The sequence below is a fragment of the Loxodonta africana genome, chromosome 24, assembly GCF_030014295.1.
Source record: "Loxodonta africana isolate mLoxAfr1 chromosome 24, mLoxAfr1.hap2, whole genome shotgun sequence".
Classification (NCBI taxonomy): Eukaryota; Metazoa; Chordata; class Mammalia; order Proboscidea; family Elephantidae; genus Loxodonta; species Loxodonta africana.
Window position 1 is genome coordinate 20,743,096 of NC_087365.1, and position 19,489 is coordinate 20,762,584.

Sequence of the window (19,489 nt, forward strand, 5' to 3'; positions counted from 1 at the left end):
TAGATGATGTAACTGTGACCTACAGACTAGAAACCATTGAGCCAGCCAATGGTATTTAACAGCAGTTTGATCCAAGTAATTGATTTTAAAATAGGAACAAATGAAGATGCATATTGTAGACCAACGGAATCCAGACAAAGTTAAAGAGACCAACAGTGGCTTCCTTTACAAGGCATGGGGGTTGCGGGAGGAACTGACCACTCAGTAAATAGGTCCTTTTTGTCATTATCTCAAGGACCCACCCGAACTGCTAAAATACACTTTCATTGTGCCACTGCCAAAGGTGATTCTTCTCAAATTCTCTAGCTTGCCTTCTAAGGCCTCACTTACAAGGTACTTCAATGTTTAATTGTCTTCTCCACCTTTTAGAACACCACCACCTCACCCTACAGAGCCCACAGGAAGGGCCAGTCGTCTCCCTGAGGAACACAAGAAGTGAAGGAGAATTTACACAAAGAATGGATATATAACCCTGTACCTTTTCCAGTATAAACACCTTGAGCATTCACTGGAGGGAGGCCAGTGGGTTTTTAAACAGTCTCATTGTTCCTAAATTCTTATGCAACTGGGATGGATTAGGTATTGCCCTGGCTGGAGAGGAAAACTCACTGGACTGTAGGCAGCTCGGCAGGAAGGGGGAAAGAGGGGAGGAGAGTCCTAGAAGGCCCTGTCTCATAGCAAGTAGCAAAAAGCTCCCTCTAAAGAAGATGAAGAGAAACTGAAAGAGCTAGCAGGAGGGCCAGAAGGAAGGCTGAGGTGAGGCTGTTGGGCAGCTGGGTCAATGTTTTGGCAAAATTTTGTGTCTGGGCATGTGCCCCGTATTCTGGTAGAAAGTAGGTGGAGGGCAGTACATGAATCTAGTATACTTAAGGTACTTGGGGTGTGATGGCCTGAACACTGACTCCCAAAAGATATCCACATTCTAATCCCTGGAAAAAGAGCTCTGTTGTCACAGTGGTTAAGCACTCGGCTGTTAACCAAAATGCTCGTGGTTCAAACCCATCAGCCACTCTGCAGTAGAACGATATGGTGGTCTACTTCCATGGCAGTTCTACTCTGTGCTATAGGGTCACTACGCATCAGAATCAACTCAATGACAATGGGTTTTGGTTTAATCCCTGGAACCTGGGAATGTTACCCTACATGAAAAAAAAGGACTTTGCAGATATGATTAAAGTTAAGGATCATGAGACGGGGAAACTATCCTGGATTATTCCAGTGGGCCCTAAATGCAATAACAAGTATCCTTATAAAAGGGAGGCAGATGGAGATTTGAGACACACAGGAGAAAGCAACATAACCACGGAGGCAGAGACTGAGTGATGGAGCCACAAGCCAAGGAATACTCGCAGCCACCAGAAGCTGGAAGAAGCAAGGGACAGACTCTCCCCTACAGCCTCTAGAAGGAGTGTGTCCCTAAGGCATCTTGATTTTGGACTTCTGGCCTCCAGAACTGTGAACGAATAACCTTCCTTTGATTTAGACCACCCTCACCAGCTGCTGTTGAGTTGACTTTGACTCATGGTGACCTCACGTGTGTCGAAGTAAAACTGTGTTCCATAGGGTTTTCAATGGCTGACTTTTCAGAAGTAGACTGTCACGACCTTCTTCCAAGGCGCCTCTGGGTGGACTTGGACCTCCAGCTGTTCAGTTGGCAGCCAAGCACGTTAACCATTTGAACCACCCAGGCACTCCTTTACGCCATTAGTTTATAGTAATTGGATACAGCAGCTCCAGGAAACTAATACACTAGCTCACAAAACAGCTGTCCTACTGAAGCTGGACACCTGCCATGAAAAGCCCAGAGAGGTGCCAAATAAATCTGGAAGACAGTAGGAATCACTCTGCCCTGAAGAGAGTGGGGATTCAACAAACATTTGTTCGACTGAATCAAAGAAAAACAGAAAGAGAAGTACTGAATAAAATGTCATCTAGAAATGATTTCAGAGAATTCCTATCCTTCTATCCCAAAGACCCTTTGAGGAGTAAAGACATAGCCTCTGCAGTATATCTTTTCCCAGAATCCAAACATCTTTGAACAATTTGGCACCTCAGCAATAAACCCAAGTTTTAAATAAACCCTGCATTTTGCCCCAAGTCAATCAAGGCATTCTCCATTTCTTATTTCTATTTGTGATTGAAAGAATTAGTTTGAAAAAGCATTTGCTTCCACTTGATAATATTCTCCCTACATAGCCTGGTGGCACAGTGGTTAAGAGCTTGACTGCTAACCAAAGGGTCAGCAGTTCAAATCTACCAGTTGCTCTTTGGAAACCATATAGGGCAGTTCTACTCCGTCCTATAGGCTTGCTGTGAGTTGGAATCAGCTTGACAGCAATAGGTTTGGTTTTTTTGGTTTATATAACCTTCAAGTAAACAAAAATGCAGCACAGCTCAGTTATGAATTTTCTTATTGTAACTTGTATCTTTTACCTTCAACCTTACCACAAAGAAAGTTCTATAAAGAGTTAATCCCTTCCCCATCCAACCATACAAATCCCATTAAACCAAATAATCCATGACCTTATATGGCCCATGATGAGACCAACCAAGGCTGTTTTCCAGAACACAGAGAGTGAGAAGAAATTCCCAATGACTGAAAGTAAGTTGTCAAATCTAACAAGCCCGTTTCAGTGTCTGGCTCTTCAGTCTCTACATAATGTATCTTTGTATTTCCAAAAACGTATCACCAGTCATCATCGGATCACCCTGAGCTTTTACTTAATGGCTTTACTTCAAGTGAGAATCTAATTTGACACTGATATATAGCATCATGAATGACAATTTGCCCTTTCTGCTAAAAATACTTCCATTGTCATCATGCCATTAAATCATCTTTTCAAAAAGCATATAAAGAGTGAAGGGCTCAGAAGATGATAGTAAACAGTGCTGGTAAAGATTGGGGATAAAGGATAGTTTTGTCCCTGTGCTGAAAAAAATTTGGCAATGCATTTCTATAGCTTTACTGGTAGAGTATTACATTCTTTCATATGGTCATTCTACTAGTAGGATTTATCCTATGTAAATTAATACAAAAATCTATGTAAAAATATATTCTCTGCTGTGATGTTTATGATAAAAAAAAAAACTGGCCTTATATGAGTGTACTAAGCAACTGCTTAATTACTCTCTAGTATTTAAATATTCTGGTCTCATTAAGAATGTTTTGAAGGAATAGCTATTTGCTTAACAATAGCCAATTTAAAAGTTTTTAAAAAGTATTCATAATTCTTGTTAAGCAAATAAAAATGCTTTTCACATGCTGTTAAGCAAATAAAACAGGTTATAAAACCAAATATACATTGCTTAAAAACACATTGCATATAACGTGTCTTATATATAAAATGTTTTTAAGCAATGTGTACATGTGTGTGGATATATATATTTACAGAGGAAAAAAACAAGTAAAAGACATCAAAATACAGTGGTAGTTATATCTGGGTGATGTGATTATTTTCTTCAATACTTTTCTGCATTTTAAAATATTCACAATGACTACAATTTTTATATTCAGGAAAAACATTACCTCTAAAGAGAAGATGACATTAAAAAAATGTATTTATTTCATATAAATCAATTTTTAAATAATGTCTATGCTTTCCTCAGAAACTCCTGGCAAACAGCAGGAAGAGACCCATGAAGCTGTCAAGCATTCTCCTTTTCCTGTCTAAGCTTAAACCCTAACTGTACATCAGGAGCCTTCTCATATACCACTGAAGACCAATTCATCTGCATGCTCAGTAGAGAGTTAGTCAGAAAAACATACTAAAACTTGGGTGTTCACTCTGAAGCCTTCACCCTTACTGATATGTAGCTGCAAAGCTGATTACGGTGGTGCTGAATTTAGTCTTTAATAAATTCTGAACTATAAGAAATCTATGGCTTTTGCCGTGATAAATCTATTACACAGCATTGTCTGATTCAAAATAATTTCCTGGAGTTTTAAAAAACACAAACTCAAAAGGAATAAAATGAGGACAGAACACAAACATCAGCTATTTGTCTCTATTTCCCCCACCTCAATATTAATCATAATTAAAAGGCAATTGTAACTTTCTTAAAATTTAATAAATAGCTGAATAAAAAAATTACATGAATTGCCTCTATAAATTTATTAGCTGAAATGTGACCATATTATAGGCTATACTATATTAGAACCTTACAAAACATGTATGAAAGAAGCTCTGTCTGAGATACTTAGAGAATCAGCTTAATTTGAAGATAATGAGTAACTGTTCACATAAAATTCAGTCTACGATGATCAGTTTTCAAAGAAAGTAGAATACGATGAAGTATGATAGCTTCTCTGGCAAGAAGTGATTTGTTTCGAAAGAGTGGATGTTGGTTGTTTGCCTGCAGCAATTCCCTTGGAAATGACATCTGAGTTCACATGCCAGCTCTTGAAGGTCCTCTTGAACACGTTAAGTAGCTGAAGCTGTATTAAAAGTTGTCTACGACTTGGGCTCTCTGACCTGATAATCCCTTGCTAATCACCCCTTCCCTAGCAATTAAGTCCCTCTGAAGGCTTCAGGCCAAGACTCAGGTTTCTGATGGTCCAAATGATTAATGCTCTTGGCTGCTAACCAAAAGGTTGGTGGTCCACCCAGAGGTGCCTCAAAAGAAAGGCCTGGAGATCTATTTCTGAAAAATCAGCCACTGAAATTGTGATGGAACACAGTTCTACTATGTCACACGTGGGGTTGTTGCGAGTTGACTCAATGAAAACTAGTTTGTGTTTTTAATGGTGAAGGAGAGCTCAACGGCAAAGGAGGGGAGTGACAGTGGTCTATCTGCATGTATCTTCCTGAGGTATAATATTCCTCAACGCTTAGTCAGTTCCTTAGTCACGTACAGCATTCCGATCTTTCAGAAGTAGAGTATATGCTTTGCATATTAATCATTTTTATAGCAGTGAGTTACAGAAGTGGCTGCTAACATTTTCTTTGTTTGTTTGATAGAATAAAAGACGAATAAACCCTTAGCACATAATGTATGTATGTAAGGTAGGAGCCTGAGGAAGGGACCATATAATTTAACCAGAGTTTTCTCTGACTTTATGTAATAACAACCTTGTTTCAGTAGGATTTTTTTTTTTTAATTATAAGAATTCTGCAAAGTAAAGATATCTTATTTCTTACGTCTCTGAAATAGAGTCTGTCTGTTCTTATTGATGATGGAGGTACAGCAAACAGCATAAGGTATTTTAATTGTCACTGAGCATTTAAGATAAATAGAGTTGCCTCAACAGCCCCTGAGAAATATCTGTATTAGGTTATACTTCGAGTGGCAAGATTTCTTTGTTTATTTTCCTCCTTTCTCTCAAAGGTAGAACTTGTCACAGCTTTCAAGGACAGAAGTAACAGAACATCTGGTGGAGGTGTATGGTGTAATAAAAAATATATATACAGTGTACCATGCACAAAACACCAACTTCTCCCCAGTAGTCAATGTTGCTGTTGTTAGGGGCCATCAAGTCATGGCGACCCCAGGTGACAGGGTAGAACTGTCCCACAGGGTTTTCTAGGCTGTAACCTTGAGGACTGAGGTGCTCCCGACCCAGGCCATGGTATTTTCCATTGCCTTATACCCACATGAAAGGTGGACAATGAATGAGGAGGACTGAAGAAGAACTGACGCCTTTGAATTGTGGTGTTGGTGAAGAATATTGAATATACCATGGACTGCCAGAAGAACCAACATATCTGTCTTGGAAGAAGTACATCCAGAATGCTCCTTAGAAGCAAAGATGGTGAGACTTCACCTCATGTACTTTGGGCATGTTATCAGGAAGGACTAGTTCCTGGAGAAGGACATCATGCTTGGTAGATGGTCAGTGAAAAGGAGGAAGACCCTGGACAAGATGGGTTGACACAGTGGCTGCAATGATGGCTCCAGCATAGCAAGATTGTGAGGATGGGGCAGTGTTTCGTTTTGTTGTAGGTAAGGTCTCTCTGAGTCAGAACCGACTTGATGGCATCTAGTAACAACAAGGATCTTTTCTGAAGCAGACTACCAGGTATTTCTCCTGCATAGCAGCTGGGTAAGTTTGAACCGCCAACCTTTTGGTTAGCAGCCAAGCACTTAATTATTGCCTCACCAAGGCTCTTTAGTAGTAGGTGTTAGCCATACACAATAATCTTTGAGGAGAGCTTGAAGCTTCTCACTCCCACAATAGGGGCTCTGATAAGGCCTGGGAGAAAAGAAAACTAAATGGCACCATGGGCAGATAAGGTACAGTTTTAGGTAGAGGTTTTATAGAGATTATAAAAATAACTAGCCTCTCTTGGATCTTCTTTCATGGTTTTCTTAATTGTACAGCTAGAGTAGAAGCCCTGGGCTTACTGGTCAGGAAGGCACCTTTGTCCTTAGATGGCCCAGCGGTTCCAGGATGGGGACCATGAGAATGGGGTCTTGGGTTGACATCTCCTTCAATATCCCTCAAGCTATTCGTGGTAAAATCTAGTTAGCCAAGACGGGACTTAAACCAGGAACACAGAGGAAAGACAAAAAAAAGGTCTCGGCCCCATGGGTTTGCCTTAGATCAGTGGTTCTCAGCCTGGTACCCAGACAGCAAGGATCATCTGGAAGCTTGTTAAAAATTCACAGCTTCGGACCTGCTCAGACTTTCGGAATCAGAAACTTTGGGGGTGGGGTCCAGAAATCCATGTTGTTTAGCTCGCCAGGTAATTCCGATGTAAGCTAAAGTTTGAGAGCCACTGTCTTAGATCAAAACCAAACCCAACCCACTGCTGTCAAGTTGATTCCGACTCATAGTGACCCTGTAGGACAGAGTAGAACTGCCCCGTGGAGTTTCCAAGGAGCGGCTGGTGGATTCAAGCTGCCGACCTTTTGGTTAGCAGCCAGAGCTCTTAGCCACTGTGCCACCACGGCTTCTGCCTTAGATCAAGTCTTCATCAAAAGGGAAAAGGGGACTTTGATCCTCACCTGTGGCCCAGGCCAGTTCACCAGGGAAAGAGGACAGCTAGGTATTTGGGACCGAAGCTCAGGTGAGTAATAAAGGCAGCCCGTTTGCCTAGAGTACACACTTCCTTAAGGAAGGCCAGGGAAAACCAAAGATACAGAGATTCTGGGTCATGGGCACTGGCTTTCCAGCCAAGACTAAGAGTAGATACTTGGGACCTGAATTAAATTGGTAATTTCTTCAACTATTTTTTTCAAGCCTCATCCTTAAGGGTTAAATCTGATGAACCTAGTTAAGGATGACAAGTGATTTGAGAAAAGCAAATAAAGGGTGATTAACTGAGTCATAACCAAATGGTTGGCCAACACAGAATCTGCTTAATTTGTAATGTGAGCATTTAACAAGTAATTTCAAGCAGGTTCCTTCTTTTGGCCCAAACCTTTTTGGTCACTGATAACTACAAGCTATAAATGCCAACATTTCTCTTAAGGACTGAGAAAAAAAGATGGGATAAATAAAGAGTCAACCAGCAAGTTCCACCTTTAAGGGGTTGTGATAATGAATAAGCTGAGGAGAAAGATTCTGTTAAAACCTGAAGGTTCTAGAAGAAACACGTGCTTGAAACTCATCTGTATTGAAAAGCAGCAGCATGTCTCAGCGTTTCCCTTCCCTTTCTCCTCTCTGGCCTTACCTGACTTGATTCACTGTCTCAAATCCACCAAGCCTTGGCACAATCTCCTTCCTCTCCATGGATCTTCTCTTCCCTTTGCGTTCCTGAACCTCTCCCCTAAACTCAGTTAGCTACTGGTTATCCTGAAGGTATCAGCTAGAGCAAGTGGGTTAGGTACCACTCCTGTATTCTTGCTTGAGCACCCTGTACTGCCCTTTGTTGGAGAGCTCATCACACTACATTGTACATGCTTGTTTTTCTGTATTTTCACTATACCAGGAACCTTGTTCACAGCTTAAAAACCAACAAAAAACCGAACCAGTTGCCGTGCAGTATATTCCGACTTATGGTGACCCCAAGTGTGTCACAGTAGAACTGTGCTCCATAGTGTTTTCAACTGCTGTGACCTTTCGAAAGTACATCACCAGGCCCTTCTTCACAGGTGCCTCTGGGTGGATTTGAACCACCAAGCTTTGAGTTAGCAGCTGAGCACTTAACCATCTGCACCACTCAGGGACTCCGTTCACTCTTACAGTGTCCTGTATACAGCAAACCAGTTGCTGTTGAATCAGTTCTGACTCACGGCAACCCCATCTGTGTCAGAGTAGATCTGTGCTCCATAGTGAGTTTTCAATGGGTCGTTTTTCAGAAGTAGGTCACCAGGCCTTTCTTTTGAGGGACCTCTGGGTAGACTCAAACCTCCAACTTTTCATTTAGTACCCAAGTACATTAACCATTCACACCACCAAGAGATTATGCCAGCATATGGTAGGTACTCAACAAACACGGAGTGAATGAAAGGATGAATGAGTGAACAAGTGTCTTACTTGGTGGAGGAATCCCCAACAAACCCTAAAACAAAGACAGAGAACAATAAAGTTGTCTCCTATTATCTAAATACAGATTTCAGCGCCATTTTTGGGTGTAGATACTTTCCCCTTCAGGATTTGGAAATGCTGTTCCTGGTCTCTTGTTTTTAACTCAGACCCTGCCACCCCCCTGGTACCTGGCTGGAGCCTAGCCTGAAGAATGAGTTTCCATTCTTTCCTTGGCTCTGCAGCCTGACTGGGCCTACAAATAACTTGCGGCCTGTACATCCCAACCACACCTCTGAGATGTCCCTTACCATCAGGTCAGACCTCAGACTACTGACTTCCACTGAGGACTGTTCAGATTGGGACCTGGGTCCCCAAGGTGGGGTCCCACCCCGGACTTGATCTCATGGGGTATGCAGTTTTCTTATCCATAGAGACTGCCCCTTTAGCAGTCACCCCTGGTCCTTCTGTCTCTTGTGCCCAGGCCTCTATGCTTTGCCCTTCATTTGCTCTTTGGGTTAGATCTGTCACAATTATTGGGCAAAATATCACCAACGGAAATCACACTTGTGATCCTATATACAAAAGAACAAAACACTGCCTGGTCCTTGCCATCCTCACAATTGTTGCTATGTTTGAATCCATTGTTGCAGCCACTGTGTCAATCCGTCTCATTGAGGGTCTTCCTCTTTTTCACTGACCCTCTACTTTACTAACCATGATGTTCTTCTCCTGATAACATGTCCAAAGTACTGAGACAAAGTCTTGCCATCCTTGCTTCTCAGGAGCATTCTGGTTGTACTTCTTAAAAGACTGATTTGTTCGTTCTGGCAGTCCAAGCTCTCTTTAGAGGCCTGATTTTTGCCTCAATACCTCTAAATGTTTCAAAAGAAAGATTTTAATTTCGTCTTTGCCTGAATAATCTAACTGAACGTTTCCTCAGGATTCCAAGATGGTACTTGACAAAAACAGGGAAACTACTTCAGAGTAGGAACAAGCACAAATTTAAGGGCTTGATGATTCCTTTATTTTGAAAACAATTTTCTTATTTAAACACAGACACGTACACACAACGGGCTCTTAAATTTAATCAAGACTCTTTGCATTTAAATATTCTCCAAGCTATTTTATAAATAGGTCTTTGCTACGGTACAGGAGCTGTAGATGAGGATAAAGTATAAGACCATGCATTTTGGAACTGAGTCCAGACCAAATAAGGAGAAAATAATTCTCCTTAGATTCTGAGCTGAAAGGTATCCAACAATAACATTTTTTCATATGTTCATCTATGTAGGGATACCACAGGACCTTTGCTCAAAGAGATATGGCCTAAATCAACCTGAAAATCTCACATAAAGTCAATTATCTCCTCACTTGTGCATTCAAAACTGTTGCACTGCAATTCTTCAAAACCTTAAACTAAGGACAGAAATGTAACTAATAAAATACAGATAATGAGAATAAATGATATAGAATTTAAGGCGTTAGGAAGTTGATTTTATTTGTTTTAGTTGTGTAAATTCTTTTAAAACATGCCCAGACCTTTCTTCCTTTTTTTTTTTTTTTTCAATGCATAAAAATACAGTTATCCTGGGGTTGTATAATTAATTATTATTCCAAATCAGGCGGAAAATTACTGTGTGCATTGGTTTACATAAGTGTGAGTGCACAGAAAAACTGGATATAAATATTAGATGCTGTCTTTGGCCTTGTCTGATAGACTAGTTGAGAGACTGAACATTCAGTGTTGTTCTTTATCACTTGCTTCAGAAATACCAGCACCAAGGTTCACACAACTTGAAGTAAGTCTTTCAAAGTGACATTAGAGAAGTGAATTAGAAGGATCCAAATTGAGTGGCTCTGTAAGTAATTTGGAACCCCTGGTGGCATAGTGGTTAAGAGTTCGGCTGCTAACCAAAAGGTTGGCAGTTCAAATTCACTAGGTGCTCCTTGGAAACTCTATGGGGCAGTTCTAATCTGTCCTATAGGGTTGCTATGAGTTGGAATCAACTTGATGGCAATGGGTTTTAAGTAATTTGCCCACATCCTAAAAAACTGGGTCTGAATTTAATTATATATCGCATTGTTTCCACAATTAACATTAAATTAATAAGACTTTGTACATACAGCCTGCTGGAATGGAAACTGCATGGGAATCAGAGATAGATGACCTGGATTCCTGTTCTAGCTCTATCACAATGAGTTGTGTGACCTTGAGAAAGCCCCTTAACCTTTGAGACTTTGTTTCCATGTTTATAAAATACAGAACTTGAAACAATCATTTCTTGATCCCTTGCTCAAAACCAAAAACCAAACCCATTGCCATCAAGTCCATTCTGACTCACAGTGACCCTATAGGACAGTGCAGAACTGCCCCTTACTGTTTCCAAGGAGCAGCTGGTGGATTTGAACTGCCCGCCTTCTGGTTATCAGCCGAGCTCTTAACCACGGCACCAATTTGATCAAACATTATTTGGGCTCCTAATAAACACAGATGCTACGGAAGAGCCATATATGACCCTCCTGAAATATATTTTATTTCCTAAAATGAAAGCTGCATTCAGATGGTTCCAAGGAAGATGAAAAACAATGTATTACTATTGTGTATTGTGGAACAACTGACAGGGGATGACATGGTGACATTTCTAGAACAACTCTTAAGTATCAAAGCACACTTTCAAGATGCCAAACGCTTGCCCAATTCTTGTAAGGTCAACAGCCTTCAAATAATTGTCCCTTTCATAAGATGTGTGCTTTTACTGGATTATTTTTAAATGGGTCTGCTTCCATTGCTTATATAGGAACTGAAAAACATTCCTCACTCTAACAAGGCCCAGAGGCAATGGGAAGGATATCAGAGGTCAGAGAGTCAGAGGAAGCCATTCCCAAGAGTTCATGTTGTATTTTATTTTAGCAAATGTCTCTAACTTCTAATTCAAGCCATATCAGCAGGCTGGGAAAAAGAGAGAGGAAAAATGAGTTCCTTTAGCTAAATTCCCTTCCCCTTGTTATACAAGTGCTTGGTTTCCCCAAGTGTCAGCGTTAATAAGCAAAGTCACTGAAAATTCCTTCAGTCCTTGTGTCTGCAATCAATTATTTTGTTCCTTAAGGGGTAAACTTTGACCCGGCATATTCTAAAATGCTCCAAGACTGCAGGCAAGTTTGGAAGACTCATCAGAAAGGAGTTAACGGCCTGACCTAAAGACCGGGAGGATGGTATCCTCATTAGCTGAGAGAAGCTGGACTTCCTGCAGTAATGAGAAATGAAAGCTGGATCCTGTCACTACTTGGCCCTAAATGCTTACGCCGGGGGCAATACCCTCATTGACCCACTATGCTCTGCACAGCTCTCACAGTAACAGCACTCAACACCTATCTGATGGTTTACATTTTACCAAGTGGTCTTGTATAATCTCTTCAAATCAGAAATCCTAACGGGACTGGCAAAATGGGGACAGTAAAGCTCAGAGAGTTTAGATATCCTCAAATTCTGACAGAACTAGAACTTAAACCACCTTGGACTTTTTTCTCCACACCTTCACTGTCTGATTTTGGCTTATGATGAAAGTTCCTTAAATTCAGTAACATGTTTTGAAGATACATCTTCTGACCAAAAGAGGGTAAGTCATCTTTTCCTGGGATTGTATTTAAGCTGCTTTGATAAGAAGTCAGCCAGTTGCCATTAAGTCAATTTGGACTCATGGCAACCCCATGTGTGTCAAAGTAGAACTGTGCTCCATAGGGTTTTCAATGATCATTTTTTCGGAAGTTGATCACTCCTTTTTTCCGAGTTACCTCTGAGTAGATGCAAACCTCCAACCTTTCCATTAACTGCCGAGCAAGTTAACTGTTTGCCCACCCACGGACTCCTTAAAAAGAAGTAATTATACCAAAAATAAGGATTGCCTCAATAAAGGATTTGCCTATATTTACTATCGAGGAGCCCTGGTGGCACAATAGTTAAGTGCTTGGCCGCTAACTAAAAGGCTGGCTACCCAGTGGCTCCACGGGAGAAAGACACAGAGATCTGCTTCTGTAAAGATTCAGCCTAGGAAACCCTATGGGACAGTTCTACTCTGTCACATGGGGCCAGTATGAGTTGAAATTGACTCTGTGGGACCTAACAACAACAATATTACATTTGTCATCTAGTTTTCCACTTTGCAATTATGTGAGGACAGAGATCCTGTAATCTCAGCATCCAAATCTGGAAATATTTCACATTACCCAAATAAAAAATGAATTTGTTTTCTTTATGGTTTCTTTTAAATGTCTTTATAATTGTTCACTTTGAAAATATCACTGTGTCTCTAATTCTTAGCTTTGTTTTCAGAGTGTTCCAAATATAATAGAGAAAACTTAATCTTATCAAAACATCAGGATCTAGCCAGTTGGCCTATGACATTAATTGTTTCTACAGCGGTATTTTGGAATATCTCTAGTAGGCATTTTAACAAAATTATTATGGTTGTCTATATTTAACTATGGTTAAACCATAAGTGTAATTAAGCCATTACATTGTTATATTTTTATTTTGCCTTGTTAAAAAGCAGCCCCCAAGGTAAAAAGGAAGAGAAATGGGATTCAGTTCTGACAATCACATGAATGATAAGCTAAACCAGGTATTGTAGACAAAACATCTAACAAAAACAAACAATAACCTGTTGCCCATCAAGTCAATCCCGACTCATAGTGACCCTACAGGACAGAGTAGAACCGCCCCATACAGTTTCCAAGGAGCCCCTGGTGGATTCGAACTGCTGACCTCTTGGTTAGCAGCTGTAGTACTTAACCACTACACGACCAGGGTTTCCAGACAAAACATCTAGTGTAAGTAAGTTAATTATTATGCCATGAAATTTTAAAAAGAGGATGGCTATTAATTAATGTACATTTTGGTCACTTCCGTCACACCTTCCCATGGCCAATTTTCCTTAAAAGAGAAAAACGGGTTTTGACGAATATCATTATTTCCTAACTATCTAAAAGCAAAATCAAAATTAAACCCATTGCCATCGAGTCAATTCCAACTCATAGCAACCCTCCAGGACAGATTAGAACTGCCCTATAGGGTTTCCAAGGCTGCTTTACAGAAGCAGATTGCCAGGTCTTTTCTGCCACAGAGCTGCTGGTGGGTTCAAACAGCCTACCTTTTGGTTAGTAGCCAAGCATTTAACCTTTGCACCACTAGGGCTCCTTGTCCTTACCTTGGTCCCCACTTAACATTTGTTAAATTTAATTCCCACCTTCACCCTACACTCTACTGATTCTCTTTTCACATGCTGTAGCTCCTTGGTGATTTGTCCTTGGTCTTTTGCTCTCAGTATTCTTCCTCCCATGCCAATCTTATGGTATCACTTATGGTATCTTATCTCATTTGCAGAATGCCACTCCTTTGTTTTCAGTTGCCTCCCAAGTCATATCCACTGGTACTCTTACCAGCATGTCAGATGTCCAAATATGCTCTGAGCTGAGCTCACTGCTACAAAAGGACACTTGGAAGAATAGGTCAAACTATCAAGATACAAGGGAAAGAGCTGATTATCTGGTATCTGGTAAATTTCAACCTTAATGAGCTAATGGTGCATTTGCTCAAACTTTAATGCCATCTTAGAAGGGACACTGACAGAGGGCTATAACAATCTCAGCAAACCCTTTCGGACCCATCATAGTATTTTATACATTTCTGTGCCACAATTTTAAGCATACCAATAAAAGAGAGCTGGTGAGGGATACAGAAGTCATACCATTTAAGCAACCATTGATAAAAGAAGACTGGAGGAATTTCAGAACTAATCTGAGCTCTTCCTCTAACAGATGTGAGGATAGAGGCCAAGAAACTTTAGGAGAACTGGGCAAGGTCCCACAGCCCTATTGCAGAGCTATGGTGGAACCATATCCTTGAACTGCCAGTCCAATAATACCCATGGTTTCCCCACTCTGGCTCATGGCCAGAGTATGAGAGCTGCCTTCATGTATTACAAAAGGACCCCCATGGAAGAGGGAGTAGTATAGACGCTCTGTGCTCCTTCAGAGAAAAAATATGTGCCAAGATTCGAGATCTCTGGAATGTAGATTTTAAATTAACATAAAGAAAATCAGAATAATTTTAGAAGGAATAAGCAGTTTAATAGGGCAGAATGCTAGTCACTCAAAGATTTTAATGTCCCTCTGTCTGGGGAGGTTATAAGGGGATCGTTGCACTGGGTGAAAGACGGGACTCCTTACCCCTCTAATGTCTTTTCAGAAACAATGTTCAGTTAGTCCATGTCACTAGGACACTATCGGTCTCTTTCCAATTTCCTCTAAATGAAAGTCTAAACAATTCCTAGCCTCAAAAAGGATGCAGTGAAATCCCTTTGTGAAAATCTTTTGTTCGTTTTGTTGTCATTGCTGAGAATATACACAGCAAAACACACCAATTCAACAGTTTCTAAATGTACAATTCAGTGATATTAATTACACTCTTCGAGTTGTGCAACCATTCTCATCCTCCTTTTCTGAGCTATTCCTCCTCCACTGACATGCTTTTTTGATGTTTATTCTGTAGGAGAATATTGATTAAAATTCCAGTGGTGAACAGTCAGATGCAGAGTTATTGACTGGGGAAGGCCTGTTTATTTTGCATTTGTCGATCATTCTGGAGCTGATAAGAACCCCAACTTTCTACTTGTTAAGCAGTCATCCTCTCGTCTTGGATTTGTGGACTTGAAAAAGACTCATGAAAGGGTCAAGCTATCAAGGAGACCACAAAAGACAGTTCCAAAGACAATCAGATACACTGTCTACACTTCAAAAAAGACCTTTTTCCACCCTAAACTAGAACTGACAAAAAATATTATGAAGTCAAAGTGAAGGGCTTCACATTTTTGGTCATTTTTGGTCATCTGTGTTCCAGTCTCTGGGAAACAAAGAATTTCAATTTCAGGATACCAGCCAACATTTTCACTTGGGGGAAGTTGCAGCTTGTTTGCCAAGCAGTGACCATTTTATTTTACATACTGGATATATAAAACACTTGTCGTAAGCCACTGTATCCTGCTGTGCTACTGAACAGCTGTTACATGCTACCACCCTCTCTCCCATAATGGTACTTTTAAAATTAAATATCTGAAACCCATATGGGTGAAGTTTTCTATCTTTTTAGCTTCTTTAAACAGTATGGACACTGTTAGAATTATCAAGACTACAGGCACCTCAGCAGTAGCTAAATGACACTGGCTCAAAGGGAAAACACATCTTTGAAAATTTTGTGTCTCCCCTCCATTTAAATTATGGAAATGACGGTCGTTTTGCTTAAAGGAGAGAAAAACACAAGAGATCTGAAGAAATGTCACATAAGATAAACCCTGAAACACAGACAAATCATGGATTCTCTCGTTCGAGAAAGTTTCCATCTCTTCTGCAGTTGATACCACAAAGCAATTTTATTAAGGTTTTATGGAAAGGTCATTATTGCATTCCTGTAATATTAAAATACATCTGAGCCTACAGAAATCCCCTATGAGACTGAAGTATTATTTCAAGATGAAGTTGATTAAGGTTTTGGTATGACTCAATATTTACTTTCTCTAAATATTACAATCATTTTCAAATCAGACAAGCAGCGGGATATAGAACTGCGGCTCATAAAAATAAAATCAGGAAAATGGCATCATTGCATATTAGTTCTTAGAGATTAACTTTAAATATACTCTCAAGTGGTGAGGCAGCTTATCAAAACAGTTCACTCCACACTGGCACCTTCATTTTACAAAGGGATCAGACAATACATGGTGGAGGTCTTTGTAGCGTGTGCTGGAGTAAAGTGATATTTTTAAGACAAATTCTAACTCAAGTGGCAAGAATAATTTCTCTTGTCTTCACAATCTCGTCTGTCTCCTAATACCTTCACTTTCTCCTTGGGTGATGATTGTTCAGAGAAATGTCTAGTATGTCTGTACCTGAGCCTGCTGTCTTAAGTTTTCTAACTCACATATTCCAGGAAAGATGTACAATTTATCTGCTCTCAGATGGCAGAACCTGTTACGTGGTAACACGTGAGTTTATTGTCATGATTTAAAAAAAAAAAAAATTAAGTCTTCATTGTTAACAAACATGCTGGAAGATTCTGTGGCAACCTAGTTATTGCAAAGCACTGCCTGAAGTTTACAGAGCACCTGCAATCTCACCAGGTCCCCCATTCTTTACTCATAGGCTAGAGACCTGGCCAAGACATTGAAGAAGTTGCTTGGCCACAGCCCTGTGTTCAGGAAGATGACCACTGAAGACGACCATGCAGGTCCCAAGCGATGATAAGTCCATACAGAGATGCTGATGGCACGTGAATATTCTCTCCTATAGGAACTCAGGTCTTTTTTCTCTTTACGAAGCGTTCTGCAGATTTTAACAGTTGGTTAGAATCCTCAGGACTCATGCTGACCTTACTGTCATAGTCTTAAGGGTCTTGACTCCTGACGCATTTTGTAACTGTGCTTTCAACTAGATTTGGTACCTTAAAATACATTCATAGTGCTCAACAAAGGAGTATATCACGTTCCCAGGCTTAAGTGATTGGTTGCAGAACTGGCATTTCCTTTCTTGGCCTCATGGAATAAAATGTTGTTTTTAACTATTCTTAGACAATAGGACATGAAAGCTTCAGGCCTACAAAAATGGATGCTAAGGATGCAAAAACCCAAAGCCAAGGAGTCTTCCCTAATTGCTACCTTCCAACCCTAATTCAGTGTCTTTCACCATACCCATAATGACTCACCTCTTCAGCAAAATCTTTACAAAGAAAGTGAAAGGGTTTAAGGGTAGAGACATACCCTAAATGTGTTTATAGGTTAATTATATTTTCAGCCTACTTGATTACTAATAAATTACACAATTGTAGGTATTTTACATCCAGGAAATACAAAGTAAATGCAAAGAAAACCCCAAAATCCGAAGCTCCAGGATTATTTCAAATATCCATCAACAACACACACCCCTACACGTGATACCTCACAATTACATATGACACATGGACTCAGTCTAGTAGCAAAACTGCACCTCAGAGCAAGAAGGACTAATTTCGAGACCTGATTCAACCAATTACTCTGAAACCAAAAAGAGAATTTCACAGGTCATATTTCATGGAGTTTCCCCATCTGAAAATGGACATGCCTATAATCTCACTTCCACAGAGGCTCCCAAGGTAGAGGGATGATACCTGTAGAGCTGCTCTGGGAATAGTACAGCTTCCTACATGTTTGAGGAACTGTTCTATTCCACAATAGACAATGAAGCTATTAGCAGCTGCAGAATATTCTAACCTCTGTGAGCAAGCACAGGACTTGGCCTTGGCCAGATACTATAGACTCTGGTCTAGCCATTCACTAGGTATATGGAGTCACACTTACTCTGCTCTTTAGTTTCACACTTACTCTGGTCTTTAGTTTCCTAGGCTGTGAAATGAATTACAATACATGCACCACAAAACTCTTCCTGGATCTTTAAAAGAAAAAGAATTGTTTTATTTATGGTCCTAGAGCATCCTGCAGTGCGATTAATTACTTTTGCGTGTGGCCTTTCTAGCCATGGTCTTGTAACTCCCACCCAGGTGATTTTGTGATAGGGCAATTGTGGCCTACCAAGGGGGTTGGTCAGTTTTGCCTTAAAAGAGAGCTAATTCCAGAGCAGAAAGGAGGAGCCCAACACCAAGGAAGGAGAGACCAGCAAGAAAAGACCTAGCAGCAGAGACCTGGCAGCGGAAGGCGGTATGGTGGGCTTTCCAGCTCATGGAGAGAGAAAGCTGAGTGCCTTTGGGCAGAGACTGAGGGCCAGGGAGAGGCATGCCTGTGAGCTGGGAAGAGGCTATCCTGATGGAAGAACTGTATTTTTGAGTGTTTCTGAGCCTGAATTTTAACTGTTATTTCCCTAATAAACCCCATAATTGTCAGTATGGTCTGCAAGTTCTGTTTTGCCATTGTAATCAATTATGGAACCCAGTAGAAATTGCCGTGGGAGAGATAATTGGTGCCAGAGTTGGTAAAGATGGTGGAGAGAGGAGCCATGTCTGACCCCACCTCACAGGAATCAGCCTTGGGCTGCTGATCGTGACTCTCTTCCCCCTGGTGAAGTTGGAGGAGGTCAGACACTGCTCTCACCCATTTTAACACATGCATTTGTTGATCTCATATTCTCAAGCTTCTGGCCGGGAAAACTGTTCACTGGGCACTCAGCATTGCAAACATCTTCAGTGATATTGATTTATTTCTTTACTGACCAAGAGGATCCTCAGAAACCAGGTCTACACAGCAGTAATAAATAAGCGTGCTTACAAGCATGCCAATTATAAAAGAGGTGGCCTAAAAGGACTTATAGATGTCCTGTGAATTCTAGTACTAGGAGCGATATACTACGCAAAAGCGGACGGGGAAGCAAGCTTTATCTCACTGAGAACCACAGCAAGTAAACAAATGACTTTTTTTTTTTGACTGAATAATGCATACAACAAGCCCAATATTAGTCACCTGAAATGAATAATTTGGCTTTAACCAAATTATCTTCGTGTCATGGATTGAATTGTGTCCCCCCAAAATATGTTCAACTTGGCTAGGTCATGATGCCCTTGTATGATTGTCTACCATTTTATCTCCTGATGTGATTTCCCTATGTGTTGTAAATCCTGTCACTGTGATGTAATAAGGTGGATTAGCAGCAGTTACATTGACGAGACCTACAAGATTAGATAGTGCCTTAAGCCAATTGCTTTTGAGATATAAAAGAAAGAAGCAAGCAGAGAGACAGGGGGACCTCATATCACCAAGAAAGCAGTGCTAGAGTAGAGCACATCCTTTGAGCCTGAGGTTCCTACACTGAGATGCTCCCAGACCAAGGGAAGACCGCATCACAAGGACCTTCCTCCGAAGCCGACAGAGAGGGGGGAAGCCTTCCCTGGAGCCGGCACTCTGAATTCGGACTTCTAGCCTACTGGACTGTGAGAGAATAAACCTCTCTTTGTTAAAGCTATCCACTCATGGTATTTCTGTTATAGCAGCACTAGATGACTAAGACACTTGGAGATAAACAAATGTGCTCAAAACAAGACTAGTC